This window comes from Nomascus leucogenys, chromosome 11, assembly GCF_006542625.1.
Source record: "Nomascus leucogenys isolate Asia chromosome 11, Asia_NLE_v1, whole genome shotgun sequence".
In the NCBI taxonomy this organism is placed as follows: domain Eukaryota; kingdom Metazoa; phylum Chordata; class Mammalia; order Primates; family Hylobatidae; genus Nomascus; species Nomascus leucogenys.
This window is the reverse complement of record NC_044391.1, coordinates 64402961-64417153: the sequence shown is the minus strand read 5'-3', so window position 1 is coordinate 64417153 and position 14193 is coordinate 64402961. Positions and strand designations below refer to the sequence as shown.

Here is a 14193-nt window from a genome sequence, read left to right as displayed (position 1 = left end):
TAATTAAACTCAAGAGCTTCTGCACAGCAAAATAAACTACCATCAGAGTGAATGGGAAACCTAAACAATGGGAGAAAATTTTTGCAATCTACCCATCTGACAAAGGGCTAATATCCAGAATCTACAAGGAACTTAAACAAATTTACAAGAAAAAAACAAACAACCCCATCAAAAAGTGGGCCAAGGATATGAACAGACACTTCTTAAAAGAAGACATTTATGTGGCCAACAAACATACGAAAAAAAGCTTATCATCACTGGTCATTAGAGAAATGCAAATCAAAACCACAATGAGATACCATCTCATGCCAGTTAGAATGATGATCATTAAAAAGTCAGGAAACAGATGCTGGAGAGGATGTGGAGAAATAGGAATGCTTTTACACTGTTGGTGGGAGTGTAAATTAGTTCAACCATGTGGAAGACAGTGTGGCGATTCCTCAAGGATCTAGAATCAGAAATACGATTTGACCCAGCAATCTCATTACTGGGTATTTACCCAAAGGATTATAAATCATGCTGTTATGAAGACACATGCACACGTATGTTTATTGCAGCACTATTCACAACAGCAAAGACTTGGAACCAACCCAAATGTCCACCAATGATAGACTGGATAAAGAAAATGTGGCACATGTACACCATAAAAAAGAATGAGTTCATGTCCTTTGTAGGGACATGGATGAAGCTGGAAACCATCATTCTCAGAAAACTAACACAGGAACAGAAAACAGAACACTGCATGTTCTCACTTGTAAGTGGGAGTTCAACAATGAGAACGTATGGACACAGGGTGGGGAACATCACACACCGGGGCCTGTCAGTGGCTGGGGGGCTAGGGGAGGGATAGCATTAGAAGAAATACCTAATGTAGATGATGGGTTGATGGGTGCAGCAAACCACCATGACACATGTATACCTATGTAACAAACCTGCACGTTCTGCACATGTATCCCAAACTTAAAGTATAATTAAAAAAAAAAAAAAGGAAAAAGGGGAAAAAAAAAGTCCTCAGCTTCCCTGAAATCAGTCTTGAAAGTCCCACAGAGCCTTCAAGGACTCTGGGTTTAGGATCACCACAGATGAACTTCTTCTAGGGAGGTAAGAATTGATCTCATTCTTCTGTGAGGACTGAGGAAGTGTTAAGAAGTGATCAGTGTCCATTAGCATGAAGTCCCTAGACTTGACCTAACTGCTGCTTTGACCTTAGAGCCTGGAGGCAAGGAGAGTTCTGATGAGCCTTAGGAATGCTACCAAAATAAGTAACATATTGGAACTCTCTGTCTCTGAGCACTCTCTGATACACTTTCCAAGTTGAAGAGTGGTACCGACCCACATTTGGCATTAACCATTTTATATTATCAACTCTTCAAAACCTCAGCATATATGTACAATGATACACACGTTCATGCCATATATTTTTATATTTATTAGATTATATATGCAAATATACTCTAAGAATATTCACTTAAAGACAAAATGCATGTGTATGAAAATGTCAGTCTAACCTGAGGATTAAGTAATTTTTTGTTGTTAAAAATGTATATATTTTTATTATATATGTATGAGAGAGAAAAAGAGAGAGAGAACAAGGAGGAGGGAAGAAAGGAGAGGAAAAGAGAGAGAGAGCTTATGTGCTGACTACATTATGCAAATACAATCAAAACATGTTGTAACTTGCAAGGACATTCATGGCCTTCTTATCCAACTCCTTTATTTTCTAGTATAGGCAAAAAGCTCCAGAATGGTTTGTGATCTGATAATATCTTTTATTCTCTTTGATCTATTAATTTGGGAAAATTTCAGTGACTATAACAGTAGGAACCCTAAAAAAAAAAAAGAAATGATCAAAGCAAATTAGGGATATAACTTTACTGCTGAATGATTTACAATTCAGTAAGAAAGTCTTGTGCATTTATATTAACATTGCCTACATATAATATACTTGTCTCATCTTCCTGTTTGGCCAGCAAGCTTATTTAGAGCAGAGATAATGCCTTCTCTACAGCCTGTGAACCTACTCTGTTACTCTGTGCAGTGCTACATCATTCATAGCCAATCACTCTAGAGTGAAGGATAAATAATGACTTTTTGGGAAACAAAGACCAAGGGTCTACTTTTTCTGACTTGTTCTGAAAATACGCTTCTACTTTCAAGCTTCTGTGAATTTTGTTCCAGCTTTTTCTTCACTTACACTCTTCCCCTCTTTTCTATATTTTTTGTCAAAACACTGCTAATTTTTCAATGTACAATGCAAATGCCAATTCTTCTGTGATGTCTGTCTAAATACCCTCATAGAACTTAATATTTCCTTTGTCTATATTCTTGATTTCTGCTTTGTATCGCATTACTTACATGTCTTTCTCATCTATTAGTCACAGAGTTGCCTCTGGAACTAATGCGTTATTTAAAGGCAGGTCTCTGGAGAGGTGAAGTGGGTAGGATTCAGGCTTTTCAGGGCTATTTTAAACAGAGATGCTCAGCTTTTGTGTTATAAACTTGGGAAAGCCAATACAATTTCTTTGATAAAATCTTTTAACTGCTAAAAGCCAAAATTTAAAAATGACTACCAAAATTTTTAATTACTTGAAGGATTATTTTATTGATTTCTATATTTTGCAAACATGGAACAGAGAGTTTCCCAATAAATGGCTATACCTGCCCAATGAGATAATTTAAAAGAGCTGTATTGCATTTTAGCTTAAAGCACAGTAAATAAAGTCAGTATTACTGCTTTAATATCAGTCTTTTTCAAATGTTAAACTAGGAGAGTGACAGAACCTCAAGTACCGGTGGAGTGGCAGGGAAGGAAAAAAAGAATCAGGGCCCCTGGAAATGATTTATGAAGAAGAGTGGTGAGACTTTATGGAGCGGACACTAACAGATGGTTCATACTTTTTTTCATTCCCACAATTACCCCTCCTTGACCCTGCTCCTGGAATATACATTCTTCACTAACACAAAGGCAAAAAGCTCTTTGGAAGATCTATTTGAGCCATGTGTAAATAGCACTTGGGCTCCTAACACAATGACGACTCTCAGCATCCCCAGGCTCCAGATTCATACTTGTGGGTGATGAGTTTTTTATTCTTCATACTCTTGTTTTAGCAGACATGATTTATCAGAGGCTTGGAGAGTCACAGGTATGCTTTTTAAGCTTCTAGTCTAGACAGAAGCTATGAAAATATTAGTCAACCTCCTCCAAATTGATTTAAATGAATCATCAGTGGATTTCCTCCAAATCCATTGAACAAACCTCAGTCATTAATATTTTTCATTCGTTAAGGAATCAGAAATGATTTTTTTTAAAAATACGAAACATTCTTTTTAGAAACCAGATAACTTAAAAAAAAACTAATTTATGCTTCATTCTGCTTAAATATATCACTAAAATTAAATGGAACTTATAAAATATGTATTTTACTCCCTGAAGTCTTCGACTTAATTTGTTAATTTTGGCTTAAACGTAAAACATATTTCTAAAAATATAATACTATTAAACCTGAACCTAGAACTTGAGATTGGAAAGATTTTAGCAGTTTCTAATCTAAACATCTTTCAATGCAAGATTATATCTAATTATATAATCTTTACATTTTGGCATGTTTTGTTAGAAAACTCTTTTTTCAGAAAGCCAGGCCCTCATCAGACAGCCAATTTCTTATCCAGTGCTACTTGTCATATCTTGACATTGCATTATGTTAAGCCACAGTCTGCCTACAGAAATGATGTTCCCACAGATCAATTGTTGTTAAGCCTTCTGGGAACCTGTAGAAGTCTAATCTCTCTCCCAGAAAAGTTATTTAAGTATGTAAAGATACATACAGGCATACTTCAGGGATATTGTAAGTTTGGTTCCAGACCACCGCAATAAAGTGAATATCGCAATAAAGCCAGTCATACAAAGTTTTTGGTTTCCCAGTACATATAATAGTTATGTTTACACTATACTGTATTCTATGAAGTGTGCAATAACATTATGTCAAAATATTTATATACCTTAGTTAAAAATATTTTATTGCTAAAAAATGCTAACAATCTTCGGAGTCTTCAGCAGGTTGTAATCTTTTGGTGGGTGAAGGGTTTTGCCTTGATGTTGATGGCTGCTGGCTGATCAGGTGGTGGTTGCTGAAGGCTGGCATGACTGGGGCAATTTCTTAAAATAAGACAATGATGAAGTTTGCTACAGAAGATTTCCCTGTAGCATGCGATGCTGTTTGATAGCATTTTACCCACAGTAGAACGTTCAGAATTTGAGTCAATCCTCCCAGACCTTGCCACTGCTTTATCAGTTTTATGTAATATTCTAAATCCTTTGTTGTCATTTAAATAGTGTTCGCAGTATCTTCACCAGGAGTAGATTCCATCTCCAGAAACCGCTTTCTTTGCTCACGTATAAGAAGCAACTCTTCATCTGTTAAAGTTTTATTGTGAGATTGCATCAATTTGGTTACATCCTCAGGCTCCACTTCTAATTCTAGTTCTCTTACTATTTCTACCACATATGCAGTTACTTTTTCCACTGATGTCTTGAATCCCTCAAAGTCATTCATGAAGGTTGGAATAAACTTCTTTCAAATTCCTGTTACTGATATTGATATTTTGACCTCCCCCTACGAATCACAAATATTTTAAATGACGTCTAGAATGGTGAATCGTTTCCAGCAAGTTCAATTGACTTTGCTAGATCCTTCAGAGGAATCACTATCTATGGCACCTATAGCCTTTTAAAATGTGTTTCTCAAATAGGAAGACTTGAAAGTAAAAATGATTCATTGATCCATGGGCTGCAGAATGGGTGCTGTGTTAGCAGGCATGAAAACAACATTCATCTTCTTGTATGTCTGCATCAGAGCTCTTAAGTAACTGGGTGCAATTGTCAATGAGCAGTACTATTTTGAAAGGAATTTTTTCTGAGCACTTTTCAACAGTTGGCTTAAAATATTCAGTAAATCATGCTATAAACAGATATGCTGTCATCCAGGCTTTGTTGTTCTATTTAGAGAGCACAGATTATTAATTTGTTTAACCCAGTGTGTTCTAATTCAAGCAGATATGATTTGCCCTTTCTCTGAAACCTGCTTAAATGGTATCCACCTGTACAGGATAAGCCCTGTCATCTGAGGATTTTGAAGCAGACTTAAAAGTCCATGGCATGTACTATTTTGCTGAGGTATTGTTTTGAATTATGAGTATTGCAAGGCTGGTGTGAGAACATGAATCATAGAGCAGAGAAGAAAGGCTAAACAAACACACAGAGCCTACACCCCCCAGTCCTCAGTGCTACTCTCTGTGATACATTATTTCATTTAGTTGTCAAAATATCCCATGATGATTGTATTATTCCACCTATTTTAGCTATGAGGTCACTGATAAATTACATGCAGGTATTTGGTGACAAACATCTTTGGACATGTGTGTCATAATTTCAAGACCTATACTCATTTTATCCTTTATTCTAGATTACATGCCTCTTGTGATCAGAGACTATTTGATGGCCCCATGCTTTACCACCCTTAGTACTTAGGGCAATTTGTCGAACTCTATAGGTTCTCAATCAATGTCGGAGAAATGAATGAAAGATAAGTTTTAAAAATTCAGACAGAAAAAGTTTATAGGGGTCATTAATTGGCTAACTTAAGTGGAGAGGAAATACTTAAGAGGAAAGTAATATGTGGTAAAAAATACAAATTAGTAGAGCCAGAAAAAATGCAAAATAAACCCCAAGTGGCATAATTGTGATTTTTAATTTAATGAGATATTTTCAAGATCCACTGAAAGTATTAACTGAGTATGACAAGAGTACATTGGTGGCTGTATTTTGACCCACTAAACTGGAAATATATAAGGAGAAAGAAATTTAGTGGTAAAATATTGCCAACACTAGGCCTATTGCAAGTTGCCCAGAGTCCAAATGAGTCATTTAAGTAAAGATTTAATAAAAATGACAAATTTATTTTAATGTAAAAAATTATTGCTAAATTGCAATGTGTATTTTTTTGCTAGGGCTGCCATACAAAGTATCACAAAGTATTTCTGTGTGGCTTAAACCACAGAAATGTGTTGTCTTACAGTTCTAGAGACTAGAAGTCTAAAATCGAGATGTTGGCAGGTTTGGTTCCTTATGAGGGCTGTGAGGGAAGGATTTATTCCAAACTTCTCTCCTTGGCTTGTAGATGACTGTCTTATTTCTATATTTCTTCACATCATCTTCCCTCTATGCATGCCTCTCTGTGCCCAAATTTCCTCTTTTTATGAGGACACCAGTATATTGGATTAGGTCATACCCCAATGACCCCATTTTAACTTGATTATTCTTGTAAAGACTCAATTTTCAAATAATTTCACATTTGAGTTGCTGGGGAATCAAACTTCAGTCTATAAATTTGGGGTAGGAGTACACAATTTAACTCATAACACAATGCCTATGGTGATCCTGAATAACAATAACAAGAATTAAAAGATCAACTCATCTAATAATTATTTATTGAATTCCACGATACACCAGACGTGGTGCTAGTCATTAAATGTACCAAACTAAGTAAAGATAAGATACATATATCCTCAAAGGTTTTACAGGCTCTTGGATGAGGCAGATAAGTAGGTAACTAATTACAACGCAATTCATTTAGAAGTATAATTTAAATATTTACAAAGTACGATCTAAGAATGGAATGGCGGGAAATTTAAAAAATAAGAAAAGGCATCAGTGAGGAGATCACTTTTAGGTTAAGTCTTAGATGATGTAAAGAAGCCTGAAAAATTAAGTTGGAAAGCAAATTCTAACAGAGGAAATAGTGAGGTTTATTCTCAGTAATGTCATATTTTTAGTATGAAGTACATGTTGCAAGTAAAAGATGAAAAGCTTGAAAGTTAGGTAGGGGGCCTATCAAGAACGTCATGCAAATGAGATCCACTAAATTATTTTAAGTAGAGAAGTGATTTATAAAGATCACCCTGAAGACTATTTTAAGAGTACCTTAAGAAGGAATAAAGCAAGAGCCACAGAGCCCAGGTAAGAAGACATTGCACTAGTCAGATGAGAGACCAACAGGGCCTTAATGACAAGAGTAGCAAATGGAGAGCAAGGTATGGAAAACAGAGAAATGCGCATGATAGACTTGACGAGATTTAGTGAGCAATGTGTGGAATTAGGTGGTTGTTTAGTATGACTCCTAGATTTCTGAAGTGTGTACTGGGTGGATAGAGTTGGTATTAAATAATACAGGAATGCAAGAATCAAGATTTGGGGATAAAGATAATTCATCCAGTTTTGAACACATTGAGTTTGAGATGCTTGTGAGGCATCCAAATAGCGCTGTTTAGTGGAAAGTAAGAAATACATACAGGCAGATCAGGGAAGACGTGGTAGAGACTAAGCTGTGGTAGTCATCAGCATACATATTCACTCACTTGTATAGCAAACATTTGTTGAGTACCTATTAGATCCCAAGAATTATGCTTTTGGTGAACATTAAAGCTAGGGGACTAGATCGAGATACCTTAATGAAAACACGAAGAAAATATGACCCAGGCCCTGGGAAACACCAATGTAAAAAAAAGTGACAGAGAAAGAACTGATAAAGTAGATGAGAATGGTCAATCAGAATCTGAGAAATTGAAGAATAGCAAGAAGGAGATGTTTAACAGTATCAAATTTATTGTAAGACAAGATAAGGACTGGAATCAGAAAGGGTTCTGCCAGGAAATAGCTGGCCCCCTCAAATGGGGCAATTAAGGAGAGAATGAGAGAGAGAGAGAGAGAGAGAGAGCTGTAGAAGAGAGCCAAGAACCTCGTGACGTAGGTGGTTGTGGTCATGAATAGAAAAATATAGTTGCAGCCAAACCACGGGATGGCAGGAAGGGAGCTGGGTGAATACCTTCCATACTCTGGCCTCTTATGGTGCCTCCCATTGACAAAACCCAACTGGATGTCAGAGGATAAAGTTATTGATGTAGTTCATGTAGGTCGGCTTCTCTGATCAAGAAGCAGAGTGGAGGGCTGGGTGCGGTGGCTCACGCCTGTAATCTTAGCACTTTGGGAGGCTGAGGCGGGCAGATCACGAGGTCGGGAGATCAAGACCATCCTGGCTAACACGGTGAAACCCAGTCTCTACTAAAAATACAAAAAAAAAAAAAAAAATTAGCCAGGCTTGGTGGTGGGCAACTGTAGTCCCAGCTACTCGGGAGGCTGAGGCAGGAGAATGGCGTGAACCCAGAGGCGGAGCTTGCAGTGAGCCGAGATTGCACCACTGCACTCCAGCCTGGGTGACAGAGCGAGACTCAGTCTCAAAAAAAAAAAAAAAAAAAAAAAAAAGCAGAACTGAAAAGAGTAGAGAGTAGACTTGGTAGGGTAAGTGGAGAATATTCTGTTTAGGTTTTAAAAGATACAGTACTTTGCAATTTGATGATCAAGGGTAGAGTGAAAGGGACATGATGGAATGAGGGTAGAAGCCACATTGCAGTAGGCAGAGGGACAAATGAGGTGTGAAAATATAGATACACCTGTAGGCTTTCAAAATGCTTAGCTGAGAAGGGAAAGAAAAAAAATAAGGTCTTATTTTTTTAGTTGCAAGATGATGAATTGTTGAGGGAGTTAAGACGGGAGATATTTAGGCTGAATGAAAATATTGAGTGGGGAGATGCATATCTGCATATCTGATGAAGCAATGTGTTAGGGGACACAGGTGATTAGAATCAAGAAGAGGAGAAAAGAGTAACTTTTGACATATGTCCCTCCTTCTGACCAGCTACCTTGTCTATCTTCTTGTAGCATTTCACACCTACTCTGATGTGCCCATTCTAGTCCCCAATGATAACAAATGCCTTGAACCCGGTCCACTGGCAAGCAGAGGTCTGCTTTTGCACAGGCATAATTTTTGAAACTTTATCCTTGAGGAATGTCCCCAGGAAAAATTCAATGACCTCAGATTCCCTGATGTACAGAGAGATAACAAATACTCTTTCTATTTTAGATACTCCTCAGTCATCTCTGCTTTTCTCTACGCTTCTGTTCTTTCTTTCATTCTCTCTGTCTCTCTTAAAAATTTCCCTTGATTACTTATCTTACTCATGGTTCAAAATGACCCCCTTTAGCCATCTATAGCCTAGAGGGGTAGAAACATAGGGTCCATTATTCACTCAGCAGAAGTTGTGACCAGCAGAAGATCCCTTCAAGAAGTGTGAGTAGTGTAGACATTCCAGAACACCACCATTTCTCTTTTAATCAGAATTTTAATTTCTGCTTCAATCCATCCACTTTACCCCATAAGTGATATTATTTTATTTAAGAGCTTTCACTAACACTCGTATTTCAACAAACTTTGATTGATTATGAAATTGCATTTATCAGGCCTGGTGCTTGTGTTGTACAAATTCTAATTTACTTTATTTTTTATATAATGGGCAGATTGAATTTAAATGATCGTACTAAGAAAAATCTCTGTGTAGTCAAAACCATAAATAATGTTACTGCAAAATAGCAATGTTGTACTGCGGTCAGCAATTTAAACAGCCTCGCACATATTTATAGTAGGCATCACATACAGGGTCTGTTTCTGCCTCACTTAACTTTGGGATTAAAATTTGAACCCGACCTCCTTGCCCTTGAGTTTATCTACCTCTTTCAAAGAAAACAAATCATTTCTATCCAAAGTTAATTATAATTTACATGCAGTAGATTTACTAAATTGCTTCCAGATCTGCATTTTAAAAATAAGCAAACTAGAAAGAAATATTTGCTCTTTAAAAATAATATTTGTTTTTGCCCAAATGTACCTTTTCTTTAGTTACATATGTTCAGTTAATTTTCTCTGTAGTTTAAGATGGTGCCTAAAAAACCTTCAAAGAGTTAGAAAGGACATTGCTGTAGAAGAAAGAGTGCCTTGATGTTCTATTGCTTTATTACTCAGCTATTATCATCTGGGAATGCAAATTTATTTGTAAAAATTGGCAAAAACACAGCTTTATGGGAAAGTTTTATCTATTAACCAAAAGTAGAGAGGACACGCAGAATTCCTTTCCTGTACCAATACTGATTGTGGCTATCTTAGGGCTGCATTGGGAAAGATTTTCAAGGTGGGGGTAGAGTGTTGCAGAGAGTTGTTTAGTTGTTGATCTCAGCCAGAGGCATGGAATGGGAAGCTGTGCTGTAGCTCCCATCTCAATATTAATGTCATATCAGAACTGAGTAGCATTTCTCTTAAAAACAAGCATGTCAGTAACAAAATATAGCCTAGGAAAAAAGTATGTGTCACTATATATATTTTCGTGTATGTCTGTGTATAATTCTTTGATCTATTTAGATATTAGCTATTGAATAAGTTGTCAGAGGCATTTGAAGAGAGAAAAACATGCCCTCATAGCTGCTACCTTCACTACTGGGGCTACCAGGATATGAGGACATAGGACCTAGCTCTACTCCTTTCCCAAATGCAGGAGTTATAGGAGGGCTCCCAATAGCAGAGGAAGACCACAAATTTTACCTGTCCCCAAATATAAAGGAACAAATAGGCTTTGTTGCTTAGGGAGAATAAAATGATAGATGGCTATGGAAAGGGTTCTCATGTTGATGTACCATTAACTCTGGGGCAAGAAGTTGAAGAAAGGAAAACTGACACTGCCTTGTATAAATAAACAGGGATGTGAGGTTGGGGAGAAGCAGAAAAGAGAAGGGAGAGCGGGAAAAGATAGGCCAGACACTATTTCAGGAGCCTGCATCCTAAAAATAAATGTGCTCAGTAGAGAATTCTTGACTGTGGTGTAGTAGAATTTTTAACAATAGTGATTCTAACTTTCCATTCTATGCTGTGACAAAAACCTTCTCCATCTTCATTTTCACAAACAGTGTAAAACCATCAGCCTTCAGCACATTTTGGGGGAAAAGAGGCTTGTTTAAAAAAAAAAAGAGGTTCATTTATGGAAACGCTGGAGACAACCCTCACTGTAGCTATTTTTCTGTTTGCTCTTGTTCTAATTTGGCCCACCATTTACATTGCTGCTAATCACTGCCTAGAAAACTTAGATTTCTGTTTATTTTTGTATAGTACAATTATCACCATGTGGATGTCAGTAGAGTGAAGAATTTTGGGAGGTAACACTTTTCTTTACTATTGCATCCCAATATTCCCCACAGAATCCCTCCTCCTGAGATTAGACAAGTTTGGAGTACTATTTTTCTCTTATTTTTCCAACACACTATATGTTGTACATTTTTTATCTTCCAACTCATTTTTTAAAAAGTGTGCATGTTCGTATATTATTTTCACTGCTATATTTTCCACAACCTAACAGTCTTTACAGAGTAGGTATTCAACAAATAGTTGTTAAACAAGTAAACAAGTATTTTATATTTTATAAAATAATTTACATTTCTTACACATGATGCAATAAGATATAATCCAGACTAGTCTCGAATGTACTGAATTCTAAAAATGTGAATCAACAATTCACAGAACTAATTTCATGACCCACAAATGAACATGATCCATAGTTTGAGAAACAGTGACCTAAACATTAAGAAAGAATTTTCTGTGTCCAGCATAATGACAAGATCCCACTAGAACCCAGATTTCCAACTAATTACAACAAAAGGATCTTGACAAAAACAGAAAGAAACTACCTGAGGACTGTAAAGAAATAAACAAAAGTAGGAGCAAAGAGTCAAAAGTAAATATACAAGGTATATTTTCCATTTTTTTTTCTCTTACGCTTTGCTCCAAGGGAGAGCCCCAGTCACAGAGCAGCACATCAGCAGTGGATGCATAATAGGTTAAAATTTCAATAGGAAGCTCGTCTTACAACCAGAGAAACCAACAAAGAAGATTCTGGGGGCTGGAGAGAGGAGAGGATCTCAGAGAAGAGAGAACCAGAAAAGAGAATCCCCTGATTCTGTGTAAAACCTGCAGATGTTTCAGGCTCACTTATTATTTATGAATGCAAGAGACAAGCTCAAACAAGTGGACTAAGTGTTTTTGGAACTGAACTGAGATTTTTAACCACCACACAAAAAAAGTGAGACAGAATTTGTGATCTGAACCTAGCCATGTTGATTGCCTGCTAAATAAAAATCAACATTCTCCAGAGTATTATAACAGAACCTAGAGTCTACACAACATGACATTTGCAATGTCCAGGATACAATTCAAAATTATTCAGCATAAAACCAGGAAAATGTGGACCGTTATCGAGAGAAAAAAATAAACAGATTTCCTAGATAACCCAGATGTTGGAATAATCAAAGATTTTACTGCAGTTATTACAAGTAGGTTTTATGAAGAAAGAAGAACATACTTGAAATGAATTAAGATAATTTGCCATCACAGAAAAGAAACTTTAAAATTAACTAAATGGAAAGGTTAGAATTTAAAAAGTAGTTTCCCTAAAAATAAAAAATTCACTGAATGTGCTCAATGGCAGAACGTAGATGACAAAGTAACTTGAAGACAGGTAATTTGATCAAATCTGAAGAACAGAGAGAGAAAAAAATGTGTGACAGTATAAAAAGGTCTAATGTACATGCAGTAGGAGTTCTAGAAGGAGAGGAGAAAGAGAACAGGATAGTAAAAAAACATATTTGAAAAATAATGGCTTGGAGTTTTCCAAATTTGTGAAAGATAAAAATGTACATATTTAAGAAGCTCAGCAGATCCACAAACCAGATAAATTTTAAAAAATCAAATTTAAACAAATAATACTAAAAATGCAGGAAACCAAAGATTTTCTTTTAATCTTATAAGTACCTTTTTTTTTCTTTAAAGGTTACATTTCATACATACAAAGGAGCAATGACTTAAACGATGGCATGTTGCTCATTTAAAACCTGGGAGATCAGAAGACAGTGCGATAACATCTTTAAAGTGCTGAAAGAAAAGAACAGCCAACCTAGACTTTTACAGCCAGTGATAATATCCTTTAAAGATACTGGTAAAATAGTAAATTTCTGGTCTCTATTCCAGCTTCATTCTGACAAGTAAAAGCTAAACAAACGGAAAAATCAACAACCATTTCTTAGATCTACCAGGGAAGTGAGGCCACAGAAAATTGCCGCTTCCCAAATTGGAGAGACAGACAGGTAAATACCTATCATCTCAATTTACTGGAGTAGAAATCCATGAGCAGAAATCTCTGAGGGAACCAGTGCCAGGGTATGAAAACTTGAATTGCATTTCATGAATTACTGGAGGCTCAGTGGGAACGAGTCTGAGTTAAGAACTCCAGAGGACCCAGTCATAAGGAGGCCTCCATGATTTTGTGAATTTTACCTTCAGGAACTCTGCCTCGTCCTTACAGTCAATATTGGAGAAAAATCCTCTCATACATCTAATAGGAGGAGGGGGAAAAAAAACCATTTTGAAATACACTTGAGCATTCTGTTTTTAGCAAAACTTGTCCTCAGGAGAAACTATTTTACCACAGCCTACTCTGCTGAGTTTTTTTTCAGAGCCTAAACCTCCCTTTGGGGAGGGAAATACCCAGCTCCAGCCAGCTGTAGCCTTCCACATAGGGAAAAGAAATACTCAACTTCAACTCCCTTTAGCTTTACCCATGGGAGAAGGGAAATACCCAAGTCAGGCTTCCTTTAGCCATCATATCCCATCTAGCAGAGTAAAAACTGTGAAGTACTGATGAAGTTCACAGTCCAGGGGCACAGCCTTACCAAAAGACTGACACCTTAACATAGGACTATAGAATGCTTCCTGATATGGTTTGGCTGTGTCCCCACCCAAATCTCACCTTGAATTATAATAACCCCCACATGTCAAGGGCTGGGCCAGGTGGAAATAATTGAATCATGAGGACAGTTTCCCCCATACTGTTCTCATGGTAGTGAAGGATCTCTCAAGATATGATGGTTTTATAAATGGGAGTTCCCCTGCGCAAGCTCCCTCGCCTGCCGCCATGTAAGACGTGACTTTGTCTTTCCTTTGCCTTCTGCCGTGATTGTGAGGCTTCCTCAGCCATGTGGAACTGGAACTGTGAGCCCATTAAACCTCTTTCCTTTAAAAATTACCCAGTCTTGGGTATGTCTTTATTAGCAGTGCGAGAACAGATGAATACACTTCCCCTCCCAACACATGTTACCAACATATACCAAAGGTCTGTTTACCAGAGTTCCTTTCACCTAGTATATCATGTCCACCTTTCAACAAAAGGTTACAATGCACACTAAAAGCCAACCCCCCCCATCGCAGT

General features: G+C 37.0%; 1 protein-coding gene across 1 annotated transcript in view; it reads left to right on the top strand.

The window, feature by feature from the left end:
* The window catches only part of PUS7L (pseudouridine synthase 7 like), a 133197-nt gene extending 119439 nt beyond the window's left edge, over positions 1–13758 (top strand). The window contains exon 13 of the mRNA XM_030822671.1: positions 12759–13758. The gene's annotated coding sequence lies outside the window, so the exon portion shown is untranslated. The remainder of the gene's footprint in view (positions 1–12758) is intronic.
* Positions 13759–14193: the final 435 nt, after the last annotated feature.